The following is a 21,629-nucleotide window of genomic DNA, read 5'->3' on the forward strand; positions in this document are numbered from 1 at the left end:
GGCATAAAAATAGCCAACACATACATATACCAACTATCATATCTACATCATGATTCAGATAGCATAGCCTACAGACTGGATTTTGACCACTGAATTTAATATTTAATTGATATCTGTACTAAGAATTTTAATATGCCTTTAAATTACCATTTCTTAAGTAATGCATTTTGTTTGTTATTCTATCATAATTTTTCCTTATCTTGATTTATTTGCTCAAGATTTGAATTGACTGCCTTGTTATATTCAAATTATTTTTATATACCTATTCATGGGCAAATATCTTTGTCTCTGTCAATTAAGAATGACCAAACCTATATATTATACCATCCTCCACTTGATAGTTTGCATGGACTATACTATTATTTTGACCTAACTTAAACTCCAGGTCTTATTTGGATTCTCCTATACTCTATTTTCCAGACATCTCTCAGTGATTCACCCAAAGTCATGTGAAAGCATACATGCAATGAAAATCCTCTTCTGTCTCACCTATCAGAGCAAAAATTCACAGTTCTTATATATTGTTGATGTTACAGACTATAGAGAAACAAGACATAAATAATGATCCTAGACTTTGTGTTTGATCAAAGTGTCATATTCAAACACATTTTAATCCTATTGAATCACTTACATTCTGCATTTCTTGGCAGAAACCCTTCCTCTTCAGAAGTTCCCTGCTCCAATGTTCCCTGTTAGTCAAATACGTGATACCTCTCAAATCTCATGGAAAGGAAAAAACAACTGATGTAGTCATTTAATATTTTGTAGAGCGGTCTTTTTACTATAGCATTATGTTGTGATAAACTATTTATTTGGGATGCACTTGTAACCTCAGAATATGAAGTTCATGCAAAAAAATTTGAATTATTTCTTTTACTCTAACATTTAATGTTCTAATATTAGCACATGATATGTATATACTAAATGGATTAACAGAATAATAAAACTGAATTGACATAATGACAATAATAGTTTTTCTTTGATTAAATGTTAGCAGCATATTCTTTCAGTGTGAATAGAAAATTTCCCTTGTTCATGAGCTGTGAGTCTTAGTTTACTCGTCTATTTCATTATACAATGGAGAATAGCAATGCTTACTAATGACATTGAACTAATCATTTATTATGCCCATGAGTTTGCTCAAGGAAAAAAAAAATCACTGTAAACTCTGCTTGAAATGTAGAATGTGACCCATAGACATTAGTTTCTATCATTGTAAATGTTACTACATCCATGAAAACCAAATCATTCCAAAGCTCAACTAAGTGTTTCAAGCCATACCTCAGAGCTGATTAAGTAATGAATTAAAATTTTTAGTCTTCATTCTACTTAGCTTCTTGAGGGGCAATCTTCTGTTAAAAGCACCCCATTACAGAAGAATGTAGTAATGAGTCTTAAATGATGTAAAAACACTTATTTATAAGTTATTGCTTGGTTAAAATTTAGTCAGTCATGTGAAATAGGACAAAATGCATGACAGTGTATTCCATTTCTGTGTGAATATAAAGAAAGGCAACAGAATTCCGATTGCAACCCTATCATTAACAGAATAGCTCAAGCTGAATGGATTATCATTTGATGCTCTACAGTGAGCATTGCTAGGAACAAGATGCAATCTGCATTTTAAAGAAATTGATTTGAAGTGTTTCTTTTTGAGTTAAGTGTGACGATAAAATTCATTATATTCACAAAATGTATACATAGATAAGTATGTATATGTGTGTTCATGTTTCTATATATAAACCTAATATCTAAACATCTACTGTTACCACTCTATTATTGATATGAACATCAGAGAGTAGAGCACAAAAATGGGGGCAGACTAAAGTCTCATGCAAAAGCCAAATTTATTTTGCAGTTCTCCAAAGTACACATGGTTTTAGGCTGTATATAGTCATGAGGACAACCTAGTCTTGTATATATTGTCTTAATAAGAAAAGTAAGATGAAAGTAGTCAGAAGCAAAACCCCTTCTTAGTTTCTACACCTGGGAAGGTCATGTTAGCATGTTCAAGGAACAACCCATGCTATGGAGCAACAGAGCCTACAAGAGCCTAGTTAACTTGGAGTTCTCTCACAAGCTCTTAAAATTCTCAAGCATATTCATTCATGGACCTTGTTCTGATGATCTACAAATAAAACATGACTAAAAATTCACTTGCATTGAACAAAGTATAATAACTTTTAGTTCCTTGTATCATTGTCATATAGAAAAACTGAACAATATGCTTTGTGTTTGATATGGTTAGACTCAGATACCAGTTTTCTCATTTCTAGCTCTCATTTTGTTTCACTTACTAGCATCAATAACGTGCAATAGTTATGTGAACTTAAGGTGCCTGATCAGTATAATAATTATCTTATTTATAGTGTGTGTATTGAATGTTTATAATGTGCAAATATTTAGACTAGAATCTGAAATAAGCAGAAGATCATCTCATAGTAAGGAAGAATGCATGGAACCCAAAAGGAACAGGCCAGTTTTAATAAAATAATATAGCTAGAAGATATGTTATTCACAGATCTGTCAATTAAACATCATCATTTAAAAACAGCATTCCTTAAATTATTTAGCTTATTTTAGGTGTATATGTGTTCTTTCTGCATACTGTGCATCATGTGTATGCCTGGTATACATAAAAATCATGGGATCACTTAGGACAGGAATTACATATAGTAATATGCCTCCACATGAGTTCTGGGAATCAAGCTAATGTCCTCTGGAAAAGCAGTGCTCTTAACTACCAAGAACAAATTTAGTGGAGTGTTTGTTTGTTTGTTTGGTTTGGTTTGTTGGTTGGTTTGTCAGTGTGTTTGTTTTTCAGTTTGATGAGTTGTTTGTTTGGAAAGATGTTTGTTTGTTTGTTTGTTTGTTTGTTTGAAAGCAGATAATAGAGTTTTCTACAAACCATTAAACAGACAACTAAAAACCCTACCAGGCAAAACTTTGTAAAATTATTTGCACAATACTCTGATGGTAGAATGATAAATTCAACATGGCATCATGAAGGACACTTGAGGGTAAATCTGTGGAAATGGGAGAATAATCTTCAAAATAAGGAACAAGTTATTGCAAGGAAAGAGAAGCCAAGTTCAAAATCAGACCTCAATATACACTATTCTTCTATTATTTATTTCTTTTTAGTTGAAATGAAGGTATTTGTATGTTGTTTACTGAGTAATTAAATGTTGTAAGGCATAGCTTTACCATACAAAATCCTATTAAATAGTAAAAGAAGAAGAGCTTATTTGGAAAAAGAGTGTGCTTTTGAAATCCTGATACTAATTTACAGTGACACATCTTCTCCAAGAAAAGCAATACCTACGGCTCTTTTCCAAATACTTTTATCAACTGGGCAACAAACACTCAAATATATGAGTTTATAGGGTCATTTTCACCCCAAAAATTCTACCAGAGAACTAATAAACATTAAAAACAACTTCAGCAAAGTGGCTGCATATAAAATTAACTCAAACAAATCATTAGCCTTCCACTGCTCAAAGGATAATCAGGCTGAGAAAGAAATTAGGGAAATGACACACTTCAAAATAGTCACAAATAATATAAAATTCCTTGGTGTAAATCTCACCAAGTTAGAGAAAGATCTGTATGACAAGAATGTCAAGTCCCTGAAGAGAGAAATCAAAGATCTCAGAAGATGGAAAGATCTCTGATGCTCATAGATTAGCAGGATTAATATAATAAAAACGGCCATTTTACCAAAAGCAATCTAATGATTCAATGCAATCCCCATCAAAATTCCAACTCAATTCTTCACAGACTTAGAAAGAGAAATTTGCAAATTCATTTGGAATAACAAAATGCAGGACAGTAAAAACTATTCTCAACAATAAAAGAACTTCTGGGAGAATCACCATCCCTGATCTCAAGCTATATAGCAGAGCAATAGTGATAAAAGCTGCATGGTATTGGTACAGAGGCAGCCAGGTAGATCAATGGAACAGAATTGAAAACCCAGAAATGATATACCCAAAATATTTTTCAACACACCTATGGTCACTTGATCTTTGGCAAAGGAGCTAAAACCATCCTATGGAAAAAAGAAAGCTTTTTTAACGAATGGTGTGGGTACAACTGGAGGTCAGCATGTAGTAGAATGCAAATTGATCCTTTCTGATCTCCTTGTACAAAGCTTAAGTCCAAGTGGATTCAAGGACCTCCACATAAAACCAAATACACTGAAACTAACAGAAAAGAACGTGAGAAAAAGCCTCAAACATGTGGGCACAGAGAAAAATTTCCTGAACAGAGCACCAATGGCTTATGCTCTAAGATCAAGAATTGACAAATAGGACTTCATAAAATTTCAAAGCTTCTGTAAGGCAAAGGATACTGTCAATAGGACAAAATGACAACCAACATGTTGGAAAAAGATTTTTACCAGCCCTAATCAGATAGAGGGCTAATATCCAAAATATACAAAGAAATCAAGAAGTTAGACACCAGAAAGCCAAATAACCCTATTTTAAAAAAATGGGGTACAGATCTAAACAAAGAATTGTCAACTGAGGAATGTCAAACAGCTGAGAAGCACCTAAAGAAATGTTCAATATCCTTAGTCATCAGGGAAATGCAAATCAAAATAACTTTGAGATTCCTCACACCAGTCAGAATGGCTAGGATCAAAAACTCAGGTGAGAGCAGATGCTGGCAAAGATGTGAAGAAAGAGGAACACTCCTCCATTGTTGGTGGGATTGCATGCTGGTACAACCACTGTTGAAATCAGTCTGGCAGTTCCTCAGATAATTGGAGATAGTACTCCCTGAGGACCCAGCTATAACACTCCTGGGCATATATCCAAAATATTCTCCAACATTTAATAAGGGCACATGCCCCACTATGTTCATAGCAGCCTTATTTATAATAACTAGAAGCTAGAAAGAACCCAGATGTTCTTTAGCAGAGGAATGGTTACAGAAAATGTGATACATTTACACAATGGAATACTACTGAGCTATTAAAACCATGAATTCATAAAATTCTTTGACAAATGGATAGAACTAGAAAATATCATACTGAGTGAAGTAACTCAGTCACAAAGAACACACATGGTATGCACTCACTGATAAGTGGATATTAGCCCAAATTTCTGAATACCTAAGACACAATTCACAGACCACATGAAGCTCAAGAAGAAGGAAAACCAAAGCTTGGATTCTTCAGTCTTTTTAGAAGGGGAAACAAAATACTCAAGGAAGGAAATACAGAGAAAAAGTGTGGAGCAGAGGCTGAAGGAAAGGCCATCCAGAGACTGAACCACCTGGGGATCCATCCTATATACAGGCATCAAACCCAGGCACTATTGAGAATGCCAAGAAGTGCTTGTTGACAGGAGCCTGATAAAGCTGTCATCTGAGAGGCTTTGCCAGAGCCTAATACACAGACAGATGCTCACAGCCAACTATTTGACTGAGCACAGGGTTCCAAATGGAGGAATTAGAGAAAGGATTGAAGGACCTGAAGGGGTTTGCAACTTATAGGAAGAACAAGGATATCAATCAACCATATACCCCAGAGCTCCCAAAGCCTAAACCAAAAACCAAAGAGTACACATGAAGGGACCCATGTCTTCACCTGCATATGTATCAGACAATGACCTTAATGAACACAAATGGGAGGAGAGGTCCTTGGTCCTGGGAAGGCTCGATCAGGGAAAATGCTAGAGTGGGCTGGGGCAGGAGTGGGTGTGTGGAGGAGCACCCTCATAGAAACAGGGGGAGTGAGGATGTGATATGAGGTTTCTGGAGGGTAAACCTGGAAAGGGGATAACATTTGAAATGTAATTAAATAAAATATCCAATAAAAAAAACAAAAACACAACAGTCTGCAATATAATATCAATATGTTTTGATATGCTATAAATAAATGATACCAACAGCATTATGAAGTATTAGCCCTTTACAGGTTCAAGTTCCATATTTGATACTTAAATAAACCTATCCATAACAGTTTGTGTTCCATAGATGTAAAATATTATCTTTCATATTTTGAAACAGTCAGGTTGTGTACTACCTAAATCTTTAATATATTTACAGACCACATAGTCGCAGAGAGTTGAAAAGTAGAACTACCCCAAGTCAACCATAAAAGTATCTGGCTGTCCTCAAGTAATCTGGAAATGAAAACCTTAGGAACTCAAACAGAAACCTCAGAGACAAGACTCACCAACAGACTACATGAGATGAAACAGAAAGTCTCAGACATTGAGGAAATGATAGAAATGGATCCCTACGTCAAAGAAAATACTAAGTCAAAAGAACTCCAGACACAAAACATTGAAAAAATCTGGGAGACTATTAATAGACGAAGTCTGTGAGTAATAGGAACAGAGGAAGGAGAAAAAATTCAGTTGAAGGATAAAAAATTCAGGTCAAAGTTTCAGAAAATTCATTCAACAAAATCTTCACAGAAAAAATTCCCAAACATAAAGAAGGAAATGTCTATAAAGGTACAAGAATCATTTGAAATACCAAATAAATTGTCACAAAAAACAAACTCCCAATTTGCACATAATCAAAGACTAAATATATAGGACAAAGAAAGAATATTAAAAGCTTAAAGGGAAAGGGCCAAGTGACATATGAAGGCAGACGTAATAACACCCCACTTCTTAAGGGTGACTACAAATTGAGAAAGATCTGAACTGATGATCTACAAACTCAAGGAACGCACATATCCCCTCCAGGATTACTATAGTGAGCAAAAATTTTGATCATATATATGATGAAAGAAAGATATTCCAAAAATACAAATTTAAGCTGTATCTACGTACAAATTCAACCTACTTAAGAGAATCTACAACTCAACTTGAAATAGATTAAGCACACCAAAGAAATACAAGGAATAAATAACCATTGGACACCATATTAAACAGCGGAAAATGTGATATGAATAAAATAACAAGAATCAAGAAACACTGCTTACTGATAACACTCAACATCAATGGTCTAAATAACCAAATAAAAAGTCATAGACTAACATAATGGTTTCAAAAAGGAGATACTTACTTCTGCTGCATCCAAAAACACATTGAAAGAGTGGAAAAGGATATCCCAAATAATTGCAACTAAGAACCAAGCTGACATAAAGGACTACGAGAAAAACAGATTTCTTTGGGAAAGGGAAGAGAAGAGATATTTATAGATGGATGAAGATGGAAAGAGTGGAAAGGAAGGATAAAACAGGGTAATTACAAAGCGGGGGAAGAAGATGTGAACATAGGCAGAGACAGAGAAAATTAAGGACCATTTAAGTAATTCATGGGGAAAATCAAATAGAGTAGAAGCTTCCAAATTATATGCACATATTGTGATCTTAACCAAATTGACAAATAATAGGAGACAGAGCCCCAAATGGACATCTCTCATTACCTAATGAAACTTCTGTATTAGAAATAGGTTATATCTAATAAAGTTGTTGGACAAGGGTCTCCAAGGAAATCCTTAAGCTACCCAGGCTGTTGTAAAGTCTATAGGTACACTGCATATGTCATTAAACTTCTTCCAAATTATATTAACTACCACAGTAAATTGTAGAACTAATGTGAATCCAATGGTATTTGGCATGACACTCACAATGGCTTCTTACCCTTAAGTTCTAAACCTCCTTCCAGTTTGAATAGGATAAAGAGCATTGATCCATTCTTCCAAATGCCTATCTAAATGCTCTGGTGTATTCAACACATTAGTAACATGTTTTGCTAAATGATTAACAAAAGTAGTTGTCTTAACGTCTTGTGTCACAGCAATTGTAAAAGCAATGGTGCTAGCAATTAATGTAATTAAAGCTGTTATACCAGCAATAATCAAGCCCACTACCCTCTTGCTTCTGTTTAAAACATGACTCATTTCTTCCAGTACTTGCAAGCTATTTTTAGAATACCAAGGTTCTGTGATACTCAGGGCACTAAATCAAAAGCTGGTTGATAGACCTCCGTAACTGACATGTCGGATTTTAAAACACAAACATAATTAGAAGGTATAAAATGAATACAACTTATATTAAATACTGTAGAAGAAACAAAAGTATCTTTAACTTGACAATTAAAAGAGCCTTAACATATGTGCTAATGCTTGTTTGAAATTGAGATCCTGCCCCAACTTTATCTCTTGCTAACATAACGTCATAGAGAACTGCAGGTAATTCCCATATATGTCTCTGAAAATGTTCAGAACCAGACTTCCAAAGGAAGACTTATTTCCAATATTGGATTGTTTTCTAGATCTGTTCATGATTGAGTCTGAGTAACATGTCACATTTAAGAACAATACAAGAGTCATTATAACTCCTCTTTGTGATTCTCTGTTCCACAAGGTCTAAGAACTTGAGGCAAAGCAGCTTGTCACATCAGGGATATAGGGAAAATGGGGAAAAAGGATGATATCTGTATTGTAAATAAATAAAATATCCAAATAAAAAGTCTATAGTTTTCCCTTCCTAACTTGAGGGCACTGTTATTTGCTAGAAATTAACACCTACACAAATCATTGAACATAGTCATGTTTAGCTGTACTCCAGAAGTCCTATCTGGGGATTTCATCATTATGGACAGTGTTCTTGGTACAGTAAAGATACTCTAAGTGTTACTAAAGGAAACATGCAAATACCTACCCAGCCTCAAATCCTTCTATCTACAATATTATGTCTTTACAAAAAGATATGCTCGTGCAATGGTGGTACAAAGATTATCAGAGTAACCAATAAATATTTGATTTAATTTAAGACCCACACTATGAGATGGAACCCATATCTGATGCTTCTTAGTTGACAAAGAACCTGAGAATAGATATCCTAGTGACCCAGGGTAAAACCAAATGCTACTACTCTACAAAAAGAACATAACAAAAAATATAACTCCCAATGATATTTTGCCATATGTATAGATCAATGCCTTTCTCAGCTAGCATGAGAAAAGCTTTCTCCTGTGGAAGATGACAACAAATTCAAAGACCCTAAGCTTTCTCATTTTACAGAGAGTGAGAGATGTAGGAACATTCAGCCCTAAATGACATGTTTCTGTCAGAGATCAGGGAACCCTCCATTTAGTGCAGAGGTAACACCAAAGAAGCAAAGCCTTCTAAACACAGCTGGACCCATGCTCATAAAAACTCATAGACACAGCCATGCCTAGATGACAAGTCAGCATCTGTTGGCTTCCTATAATGGAAAGGAGAAGTACACACCTGTCCCATCACTAACCCAGATATTATCTCCGAATAATAACTATTTGCAAATAAAAATTATACTCTTTCCAAGAAGTGTCACTGGCAAACAAACTACTCTTAAAGGTAGGCTCACAAAAAAAGAAAGAAAGAAAGAAAGAAAGAAAGAAAGAAAGAAAGAAAGAAAGAACCGAATGGCAAGATTGAAGCTTCTTTATCTTGTAGTGTATCAAGAATTTTCTTTCTTTCTTTCTTTCTTTCTTTCCTTCTTTCTTTCTTTCTTTCTTTCTTTCTTTCTTTCTTTCTTTCTTTTCCCTACTGATTTTGTTAATATATTGTAGTTTCTTGTTTTATGTTTTTATGGGATTCCTGAGTATGTGAACAAGTGTGTTTCTATGTCTATATATTCTGAAAAATATATACTTTCATATATTTATAACTAATGTTAAAAAACAGAAATATTAAATATAGTCTAATATTCAGACTCCCCTAAGAATATGAAGAAATTTTTATTTTATTTATTGCAAAAGTTAGTTTTCATAAAACTTGTCTAATAATTAACTTAGTATTTTCAATTATTGATCTTTACTTTTAATTGTGTGTAAGCATATGTGTCTGTGTACACACATGTCACATGTGTGCAAATATCCACAAGGCCAGAAATTGTTGGCCCCTCTAAAACTGGAGTTGTTGGCAGTTGTAAGCCTCCAAGCATGGGTGCTAAAATGTGAACTGGATCACATAGCCATTCTTGACAGCCACAAAGCAAGTTGTCTTAAATTCAATTTCAATTGGCCCTGAATATTATAAAACATAATGAAGTTATAAAACTAACATGTTGTTTATTTTTTCCTCTTGTTTTTCACTACAAACTTGTCTATTTTTCTGAAAATAATAAAGAAGTAATTCTTACAAAGTAGTATGCATATAGTAAGAAAGAAATTGCATCTACTGTATTGCTAGTTCCTCAACCTAGAACTGACCTTAATATTTGCATGTAATTTAAACAGTATAAAGGCAAAAAAAGGAGGAGGAGTGATGGGATAGGTGATTTATGGGGAAGAATGGGGAAAAGAGATAACATCTGAAATGTAAATAAATAAAATATCAAATAAAAAAAGGCAAAAAAGGCAACTGAAAAAAAAGAATAAAAAAATCCACCTCAAATGACTCAGTCAATTAACAAACATGAAAGGTAGAAGACTCACATAAAGTGTTTGGGAAAGAAAAAGATAAAAGGAAAAAAAAGAAAGACAGTATAAAAACTGAGATTACGTAAAGCATGAGAAAAATATTCATGAAATTATGCCCAGTTTAAAAATTATAAAGTTGTGCTGACAGTATCATTATCATTCTTAAATTCAACTAATACTCTGGCTTTACTAGACATCCACTTTGCTTTGGATCTACTCAAGTATTTTATTGAGTAGGCAGCCACTGACCATCCACCCTGAATTGTTCCAATAAAATGTCATTTTTTTAAGACAGGCAGTGAGCCAGTTGGCCATTCGTAGCATCGATCATCAAACTCTCTAATAGTGAGAATAATTATTTGGAGGATGTTTAAGACTTTAAAGGGTTTTATAATGTTTAATGGAAAAATTAAGTAATCACGTATATATGTGAATATATATATATATATACATATATATATATATATATATTACAATAAATAAACAAAGTAGAAAAATCTACTAGTGTTTATGTCTATGAAAATTTGGAACTAGACTCCTGGTAATTGTAATTCTATGCTTTATATTTTAATATTTCAATCCACATTGATTCAATCAATCCACTTCAAAGTTACCCAGTTAAGCTTGTTTGACCTTTTCCTTAGAATATATTTAAGCATCAAGTAGGCATGAACCACAATAAGCAGGGCTATAGCGTACACTACTTCAGTCTACAGGTTGTGAATGAAAGCTATGCCAAGAAGGTCTTATGTCCAATGAAAACTTTTTTGATAAGCTACATACTGGGCTGGAAGAAAGGGAACACTAAAAACATTGTACTTGGGTGATCAAATATTTTTAAATCTGATCCTGCAGAGCCAGTGAGTCAGCATGATAATAAGAACAGGAGAAAAAACCTGGGTCTTGAACAAATGTCACCTGAATAATGGCATCTAAAAATACCAGAAAATCAATGTGATTCTTATCTTATAAGAAGTATTTCTGAGAACTAGACTTTGAATCACTTTGATGTGAATCTGGGTAGGAGATTACTGCATCCTGGAACATCTGATTTTCCTGATTCACATGAACTTTTAGGAGTAGTAGGAAAGAAATGGACAATTTATATATCTTAACATAATTTGACAGCAATGGAAAATAATGGAAATTGTAAATGAACTTTTGGAAATGCATTGCTTATCAATATTACAGCAATACTTTATTCTATACATAACTTGTAGGAATACTAACTGTATAAAATGTTAGGTAGTCTTGCCATTTCCAACAGCTGGAATAATAATTCAGTGATTGAAACTACAACTACAATCACTTTAATCAAAGAAAATTGAGTGTTACTTTGGGAGTTATAGATTACAATGCTTAACTGCAGACTTGGTTGTGGTTCATCAGACTTGCTTGTTACACTTCCCAACAATAGAATTTTATATACCTGAAGAATGGAGATGTTCTGATCATCTTTAGCAGCATGGTTGAACTTGAAGAAAATCCTCATTGAAATAATGGAAACACATAAAAAAAGATAAATACTACAGTGTACTAGTTATATGAGGGGAAGAAATCAAGTCCTGAGTAAATGAAGTCATGGGTGAATGAATATGTGCAGTTGACATGGACACAGTCACATCAAGGACTCTCATGTCTCAGCTCCATCACAGTGGCAAAACCAGCCACTGTGACAGGGCTCAGAGGAATGGTTAAAGCATTCTTGGGGTATCTAAGTTCCAATCTTGACACAGTGTGCAGAAAATGTCCACATTACTTTCTGAGCCCTGACCTGAAGATTTCTTCCCTACAGAGACTGCTCCTAAGATTAACCAAATCAGTTTCCTTGATCCAGATGTATCATTGTATGTCTGTAAAACTACACCTTCTTTCTCATCTCCATGCAACAACCCTGCCTTTCTATTCAACTGCTTATGATAGACACACTAAGCTTCTAAACAGAAGTTTGAGAGAAGCTAATGATTGCTCTCTGTTTAACTCTGTCTTGAATTTTGGGTTTGGTGGTAGATAAGTTCATAAAAATATATTTGATAAAGAAAATGTAAAATCTAACATGAATCTCCACAGTTTCAGAATGGATACTCTATGTAGTTCACTGAGATGTATAGATTGGGTACGATTAATCCCAGTCTGCAATTGTTGTTGTTTTAAAATAATAAAGTTAATTTAAAACTTAAGAGTAGAACCTGGCTGTAGTGGTGCTTCCCTTGAATCCTACCATTTAGGTGGCAGAGACAGGTAGATCTCTGAGTTCAAAGCCAGCCTGGTCTACAGAGTGATATCCTAAATAGCCAAGGCTACATAGAGAAACTCTGTCTTGAAAACCCCAAACAAAAAAGTTTACCAGCTATATGTATACAATTTTTTATTGTTGTTCCCTTTCCTGGTTTCTCTCCTAAAAATCCCCTATCCTACCTCCCTTTCCCCTACTTCTATGAGGGTGTTAAGACTGCTTAAACATTGTGGACTGCGAACACTACAGAAAGTATCGTCCAGGAGCTCACTGGGCAGCAAGCATACCATGAGCTCCATCACAGAGATCGGGAATGCTATGCTGTCTCTGTTACTTATGTCAAGTTGAGAGCAGACATCTCTTATTTTCAGAAAAAAGAAAAAACTCCAATTTATTATATAACTCCTGAGATACTAACATAGATGAGGAGATCATTCATATGATCCTTAAGGTCACACAGAAAGCACATTGTCAATAGGTCATAAAGATATTTTAGTTGTACTAATAATTTGAACATAGGGATAAAAGTTGGTATTTAGGGTGTTTGGATACCTCTATCTTTAAAATAATCCCTTTTTCTTAGTCATGATTTTCAAACTCATATGACAGGTAGAGTAGCTCCAAGCTGAAATTGCCTCTTCTATCATGTTACCATGGAATTTTGGGCTTCCACTCAGTAAGTGCCAGTAATCAATCATCTTCACCGAGACATACACCAAGTTGTAACAACTACTAGCTAGCCTTCTCCAGGTATTTCTATACGAACCCTGGATAATAAGAGTACTCATTATTCTAGATTGAACTATAACCACTTGGAAGTGAATCAGTACTAAGAAATTAGAGTGCTAATCGTATATATGTGTTTGTGCTTCTCTCTGTGTGTGTGTATGTGTGTGTGTGTGTGTGTGTGAGAGAGAGAGAGAGAGAGAGAGAGAGAGAGAGATCTGTACAAACCCCATCACCTATTTAATTTTAGGTGAACATATCACAAATAATTGAGCAATTGAAGTAAAAAATAGAAGTTGAACAAGAAAAATATACATAAACCTATAGACTGGCTTACAGAGTTGCCCATTTTCATTATTAATTTCTTTTAATTTTTTACTCTATAAATTACTTCATTTTTATAATAGACTCAAAAGGTCGCAAAATAATTAAACGATAAAAGTTTACTTCTGTGAAATCAGCTCAGAAGTTTTACTAAAATGATCTTAAAGTAAAAAATCATGACTCAGAAAATTTCATAAAGTTGAGGATTTATTCTCTCCATCTGATACTACATCTTATCGTTCTGAGAAGTTATAACAAAGTTGTCAGCTCACGTTTAAAATATGTTATTCCTTATTTTCAGTTCTTGGTATAGATGCCATAGGAGTGTTGAATTATACTCTTTCTTTTATTTAATGATAAGCTGCTAAGTTTCAAAGTCAGTCAACGGCTTTATTTGAATGTTGAACACACCTTGCTCCTTCCTGTGTTTCAGACTTTATTCAGATGGAGGAAACTGCACACGTGCAGTGTTTGCAAAGCCACAAGACTCTAATGCAATCTAGATTGTGGCTTTTTAGTATCGTTTTAAATATCTACAATAATTATATAATTATTTTAGTGATATTTTGAGATTATCATTCTTTGCAAATTCACTTAAATGTATTTTTCTTGTGTATTTTCACGATATGTATAACATGACTATAAAATATTGCATGCAAGGAAAGAGTGAAGAATTAAGAGAATATATAAAGATGCAAATGTTCCTTTAAAAATATAAATATGATTTACTATGTGAAAGTAGTATCTGGATTGTGAAACACATCCAAAATACACCATGCAAACAAAACACATCTTAATATTATGTTCAAATTTTGCCAAGTAAAACAGAAAATTTCATTAAGAGTAGACTCATGGTCCCAGTCCATAGCATGGTAGCAGCATCTTCACTGGCTGTCATAACTACAACAAAAACTCCAAAACAACTAAATTCTGTAGCTGAAGAAACAACACCGCCCCTCGATAAGCATTTCCAGCTGATTTTATTAGCTTGGATATTGCCTTGACAGAAAATCAAAAGAAAAATTTCCCAACAGTAAATCCAAGAAAGACAGATGTTGGACAGATACATCTTCTCTATTGTGGGCAGCAAGATACTGATCAGACCATGATGAACCCATTCTGAAATTCTTATTTTGAATTGGAGTATTTTGCCACAGTGATACTGTCACAGTATGTTTTTGTATCTTGAGCATATTTGATAATATGATATGTCATGTACTCATCAAATGCCGGGCCAAAATGAAATACATCTGTGTAGAACTAAAGGAATGCACACTCTGTGTGACCACAGCACAGATGAACCTATAAAATGCTTAAAGTAGATATTTTAAATTCTATTTCTTCAGACACAATGTGAGTATGTGTTAGCTAAGGAAAAAGTTGTTTAATGGTAGAAAAACGTGTGTGGGTTAAAATAATTACAGGGAGGAGATGTATATATAAATTTAATCTTTTTACATTTGTTCCAGAAACACTAGACTTGTATTTCTATATTTTTCATTTTCTGTTATAATACTTGAAGTTGATTAGCATGGATTAAACACATTGATGCACAGATAAACCTGGTGAAAGAGATGTATAGATAGATAGTCACATCCAGTGATATACAAGAAAATATATGATGTGTTCTCTAGATTAAAGAAACAGTACTATGTTTTATGATATCCAAAAAGAATCTTTCTAACATGTATGTATGTATGTGTATATATATATATATAAATATATACTTGCTTCTGAAAAACATCCTTATATTGAAAGATCAAAATGGTAATTACAGAGCTTGGAGGATGTAGGTACTGAGAAGAAGCTGGTTAAAGAAAACAAAATTTCAATGAGATAAAATAAACTTTGTGGATGAATTATATTTCATGGTAACCATGATTAATAATATAATCTATACTTGAAAATTGGTTAGAAATTAGATTTTTATTACTCAAAAAATAATTTCATGTAGGATAACATAAATTAATCAGTGTAGTTTCAATCTTCCAGTCTGTCTGAATGTTTCTGAATACTAAGAACGTATTCCTTTCAAATAATGTTAAATACATAAATAATTTTTAAAATAATTTAAAAATCAATATTTAATAAATAAAAATGATCCCTAATCTTGTATTAAACTGAGAAGTAGTAATGTTGCTAAAAGTAATATTTTACATGTTCATTGTGGAGGAGTCTGTTGTTACGCTTCCAATGATCTCTACATAAAGGGGATTAAAACATCTATTTGTTGTTACACAAGTCAATATAACACCAAGTTATTCTCAGGATATATAGAAAAGTCTTTGAATCAAGATAAATACACACAACACTTCAGTTGACAGTATGTGCTGGATCACTAAAATTGTGTCTGATTCATGATCCTCAGCGAGTGAGTTTTAAATCCTTTCCAATTATAATCATTAAAAAAGAGACATGTGGGAAGCATGAGTTCTAAGCTGTGTCAGAGGTTGAGTGGAATCCAGACCCTTAAATCAGCATACTACATTTCTCAGTATCTTACATGTCTCCAATACTTCTCCCTTACCTACACTTGGCTCATAATACAAATCCACTGGTTTTACCTGAAAGACTTATTTTTGCTTGTTCAGATTTTTATTTTTTATTTTTTATTTTTTTATTTATTTTTGCTGATGTTGGTTTTACCACTTAGAATAATTTCTGACCTTTTCAAACAATCTCCCTCTTTATTCCTTGGCCTCATCCTATCTCTTCACTCCATTCCCTTGTCCTGTGATGGGCTTATTTCACTTAGTTAAAAATAAGAAAGAAGGAGAGAGAGAGAGAGAGAGAGAGAGAGAGAGAGAGAGAGAGAGAGTGAGTCCTGGTTTTCATGCTGCTGCTATAGTTGAAATTCTCTTCTTTTGGGTGGTTGGACAGGATCTCACGGGATCAGCCTAATATATATATATATATTACATTGTAGAGTATAAATGTATAATAGACAATATAATATATGTATATTAGGGTTTTCATTCAGGCTAATATACTACTGTATATAGCAAAAAGCTTTTAAAATGAGGCTTCCTTACATTCGGATTTCCTATGATAAACTTGAGTCTTAATAAGTGCTAATTATTGCTTGATTCATTTTTCAGTAATTAATCTTGCTGTTGTTTCAAACAAAATAGATAATATATATTTTTATCTTGATTAAAACTAAGATGTTTTTCCAAAGTTAAGATTAAAAAGATATTAAATGTACTTATTAAAGTGTTCTAGGTGAAAAAGTTACAGTGAAGCTGAGAACCCTAAAATTAATGTGTTATAATAAACATAATAAAATGCAAGCTGCAATATTTGGAATGATATTTTCTCACTTTGATTTTATAATTTGTTATAAAATAAGTGCTTGTGTTGATTACTAGGAAGAAATAAAAGATCACAAGATCTTTGGTAGGTTTCTGCTAAACATTATGATCCAGAGCTGTTCTGTCACCTGACAGCTGTTTGAATTTGAGTATTTCCACTATCTACTGGCCTTAACTTCAAAACCACATACTGTGCAATTAAGACTAATCATGTATCAGGATATGTACATTTTGTTGCTAATGTTGCATTATCATGATTCACTTTTGCAGAGGCATTTGAGAGCTCTAATACTTAGGATACTGCTTACTGATTTAGTTGTCATTAGCCACTGATACAAACCTCCAGTTCTTGATTAATTAGTAATAGGTTAAGATCAAGTAGTGCTAATTCTTTGTCAGCTTAATACAATCTTCATCTCAAGAACAAGTCTGACTCAATGAGCTAGTTCACACTCATTTGAACTATAACATTTATTTAGGCTTCTTAAACTACAGACATTTAAAAATATGTCTTTATTTACCTTTCTGATAGTTATTTATTCATCATCATGCTCTTTTTTCCTTGAAAATCCAAAGGGAGAAAGTCCTATTGTGATTTATTGTTTGATATGTATTATTTGTTTATTATGGCTTAATATTTTATTATACTTTTTGGGTCTTCCATTATTTTGCTCTTTCAGTAAATGAAGTCTGGAATTTATGAAATTAGATCTTTTCATATTCTTGATTGTTACACAATTTTGTAATATGCTGTTGATTATATTTTATATGATAGAGATTGATATGGTAGTTCTTTGGGCTTTACAAAGATTCAATGTATTTTCAGAATTATCATGTTTATTTATAATTTCTGATATACATTTTTCTCTATTCATAGAATGAAACTATATACATAGAAAATTATAAACTTATTAAGACACTGTGTAATATACTTATTTGTTATATAAATAATGACCTATTTCAAATATAAGGAAAATATTATTCTAGATGCTTGGGGTATATTGATAAACGACAAAACCTTTCTAACTACAGCACAGCTGTATACCACTATATATAAAACACAGGCCTGTCTTCCACAGATGATGATCCAGCATACCACCAGACAGACAAGGATTTATTAAAGAAAGATATTTAATATGTATTTTAAAATATCCTATCCAGTATTGGACATGCATGTAAAATACAAGCTCTGAAAACCCAAGCTGGCCTCAGACTCCTAATCAATGTTAATAAAATTTGAGATACCATTTTGTTGAGTAATAATAAAAAAATTAAGAAAAACAAGAACAGGAGATGACATTCTTTTTAAATTATATTATTATTATTATTATTATTATTAATGAATCCACTTTACATCCCACACACAGCTCCTCTTCTTGTCACCCTTTCTCACAATCCTTCTCTTGTCCCCCATCTCCTCCTCTAAGTGGGTGGAGGCCACCTGGGTCTCTTCCTCCCAATCTTGGCATATCAAGTCTCTGTGAAGCTAGGCACATCTTCTCCCACTGTGGCCAAACAAGGGAGTTGAGCTTAAAGAACATATCCCACAGACAGGCAACAGCCTTTGAGAGAGCTTCTGCTTCAGATGTTGGGTACTACATGAAGACCAAGCTGCACATCTGCTACATATGTGCCAGGGGACCTAGATCCAGCATGTGTATGTTCTTTGGTTAGTGGTTCATTGTCTGAAAGCCACAAGGGTTCATGTTACTTGATTCTGTTGGTTTTCCTGTGAAGATCCTATTCCTTTAGAGGCTACAGTCATTCCTCCTATTCCTTCATAAGAGTTCCCAAATTCCATCCACTGTTTGGCTGTGGGTGTGTGCATCTGTCTGACTCAGCTGCTGAGTGAAGCCTCTCAGAGGACAGCCATGTTAGACTACTGTCTGCATGCATAACAGAGCATCATTACTAGTGTTAAGGTGTGCTGCTTTCCCATGGGATGGGTCTCAAGTTGCACTGGTTATTGGTTGGCTATTCTCCAAAGACATCATGAAGTTTTCAGACAAGTGGATGGATCTTGAGAATATCATCCTTAATGAGGTAATTCAGTCCCAAAAGGACATGCATGGTATGTATTTACTTATAAGTAGATATTAGCTATAACATACAGGTTACCCATGCTACACTCCACAGACCCAAAGAAGCTAAAGAAGAAGGAGGGTACAAGCAAGGAAGCTTTAATCTCACTTAGGACGGGGAATAATATGGCCATAAGAGGCAAATGAGACAAGAGACTGAGTGGGAGAGTGAATGGAGAGGGGAACGGGGTGGGTTTAGGATCAGATGTGGAGAGAGACTGGAGAGATGGCTACATGCTTATGAGAATAAATGGAGATCTGCAACTAACATGGGATGGGGAGATAGGAGACTATCTCCAGGATGAAACAAAGACTTGGGACAAAGGAGGTACCCAAGAATCAATGGAGGTGATTTTATTTGTGACTTGCAGCATTGGAGATACGGCACCTGAAGAGGCCACCTCCTGTAGCCAGTCAGGAACAACAATGGAGGGATAGGGACACCAACCGGCCACATAACTTTCGACTCAAAATTTGTCTTTTCTACAGAAAATGCAGGGACAAAGCTGGTCTTTGTGCTCATTGAAAGTACATGCAGTACTAGTTGTATGAGCTAGAATATCTAAAACCGTGGCAGAAACATCTGTAACAAAAAACTCTGAGTCACAGACCATGTCAAATTAATATTTTCTTTACTTTGAAGGTCTAATAAGTAAGGATAGGAGAAATTAAGGGGTATTCTAACACATACTCATACTCATAAGCTTAAACTCACATTAATGTCTTATTTCTAGAACTTTAGTATTCCCACTGCTTATAGATGTCATGGGTGCCTCCCTGTACCTACTTCCTGTCAGAACACTATTGGTTAGACAAATACATACTTATAATTCTTTCCCTCAGTGCTATGAAAAAATATATTTTGAAGAAGCAACAGAGACAAGGAAATGTTTATTGTGGCTCATGTCTTGTCATTTTAAGAAGCTAAGTGCTCAAGCTTCAGTAGATGAAAAATTAGAGAAAGCTTTCTCCTCTAGATATAGTTTTTGTTATTGTTTTCCAGTCTAGGACCCAAGCCAGTAGAATGGTTCTATTTTCAAAAAGGGTCTTCCCTCTTCATATAAACCTTGGAAACACCATGAAATATAAACACAGATGTATTTCTCCCTGTTGATATTACATCCAAATAAAAGGACAATGAAAGTTACCTTCTGCAATACTTTCTTCTTAAAAATAAATGACAAAACAATGAATACTCATCTGAAAATCAAAGAAAATAGAAGAGTCACATTCATTCCAGTAAGCCAAGAGGCCAGAAGAAAACACACCAGTGCAGAACTAATATAATCTTAAAAGAAAACTGCAGATGTTATTATTGTTTCAAAATTTTTGTTTTCCTGGGAGACAGTAGGGAAGATTTAAGTGTTTAGAGTGAAGTTAAAAGGAGAGAACACGGTTAACTTTTCTAAATGGTTGTCTTTCCTAAGGGTGCAGTTCTGCCTCTATGGACATATAATTTGCATGTTGTTTTTGTGTGCCCTATGGCTGAATCAACTACAATATCATTTCATATTAAAATTTCAACAGGGAAATTCGCATTGAAATTCTGTACTTAATATAAAAGTCATGAATAGACTGGAGGCAAATTGAAGAACAATTGAGTTTAATAAAGAGCTCAATATTACTGAGAAGACATATTGTAACCCTAATTTTCCAAGGTTACACACACACACACATATATGCACACACACACACACACACAAACACACACACATAAATAAAATAATTCAAAACAAATTTAAAAAATCATTCTTACAGAGTCCTTTTAATGAAATAAATGTCCTTACAAATCAATGAAAACATCATTATTTTTAGTATTTATTTCTGAAATAACTTTTGTCTATTTTTGAAAATAGGTATTTTATAATATATAAATTAATGTTTGAAATTTTTGTCATGAATTTCTAATAAAACATATTTTATCATGCCTACATCTAAAAAATTATATTTGAAAAATTTAGTATTTGGAAAATTTATTCTAATAATATTAGTCATGCCTAATATGTAAATACTGTCACATAGAAATTTTTTCCTTAATTTGAAATTCTACCTGAAGTTATTGTATACAAAACTTTCCTTCAGAAATAAGAATGGGTCCTAATTCTAATTTTGCCTTCTTTTTTAATCAGTCAGCTCATTCTAGGTAAACATATCCTATTTTAGGACAGATCGTTAGCTCAAGAATTTTTTATACATATATGGAATTTTTGTATTATGAGTAAGGTAGGTTTCCATATAATAAGGGATGAAATGATTATTTGTTCAGAACTTTAATGAACTACTTTAGCGCTAACCAAACAATTCCATATTATAATTTTCTCATATTATGCTTCTCAGAATGAGATTAAATCTTGATATGCACCTTTTTTGACTCTAAGAATATTTGTTCCTCAGAGTATGTATAACTTAAAAAACAATACTTTTAAATAAAGATTTATTTTTAATCTAAATAATTTCACATCAAATGAGGGAAATTTGTCTAGTAAGAGGGAAGGAAACATGTTCTTTTTCAGAGGATGAAATATTTTATTTATAACCGAGCTTTTAAAACTGTGTTTAGGAAGTTACATTATTT

This window comes from Grammomys surdaster, unplaced genomic scaffold (assembly GCF_004785775.1).
Source record: "Grammomys surdaster isolate TR1022 unplaced genomic scaffold, NIH_TR_1.0 63, whole genome shotgun sequence".
Taxonomy (NCBI): domain Eukaryota; kingdom Metazoa; phylum Chordata; class Mammalia; order Rodentia; family Muridae; genus Grammomys; species Grammomys surdaster.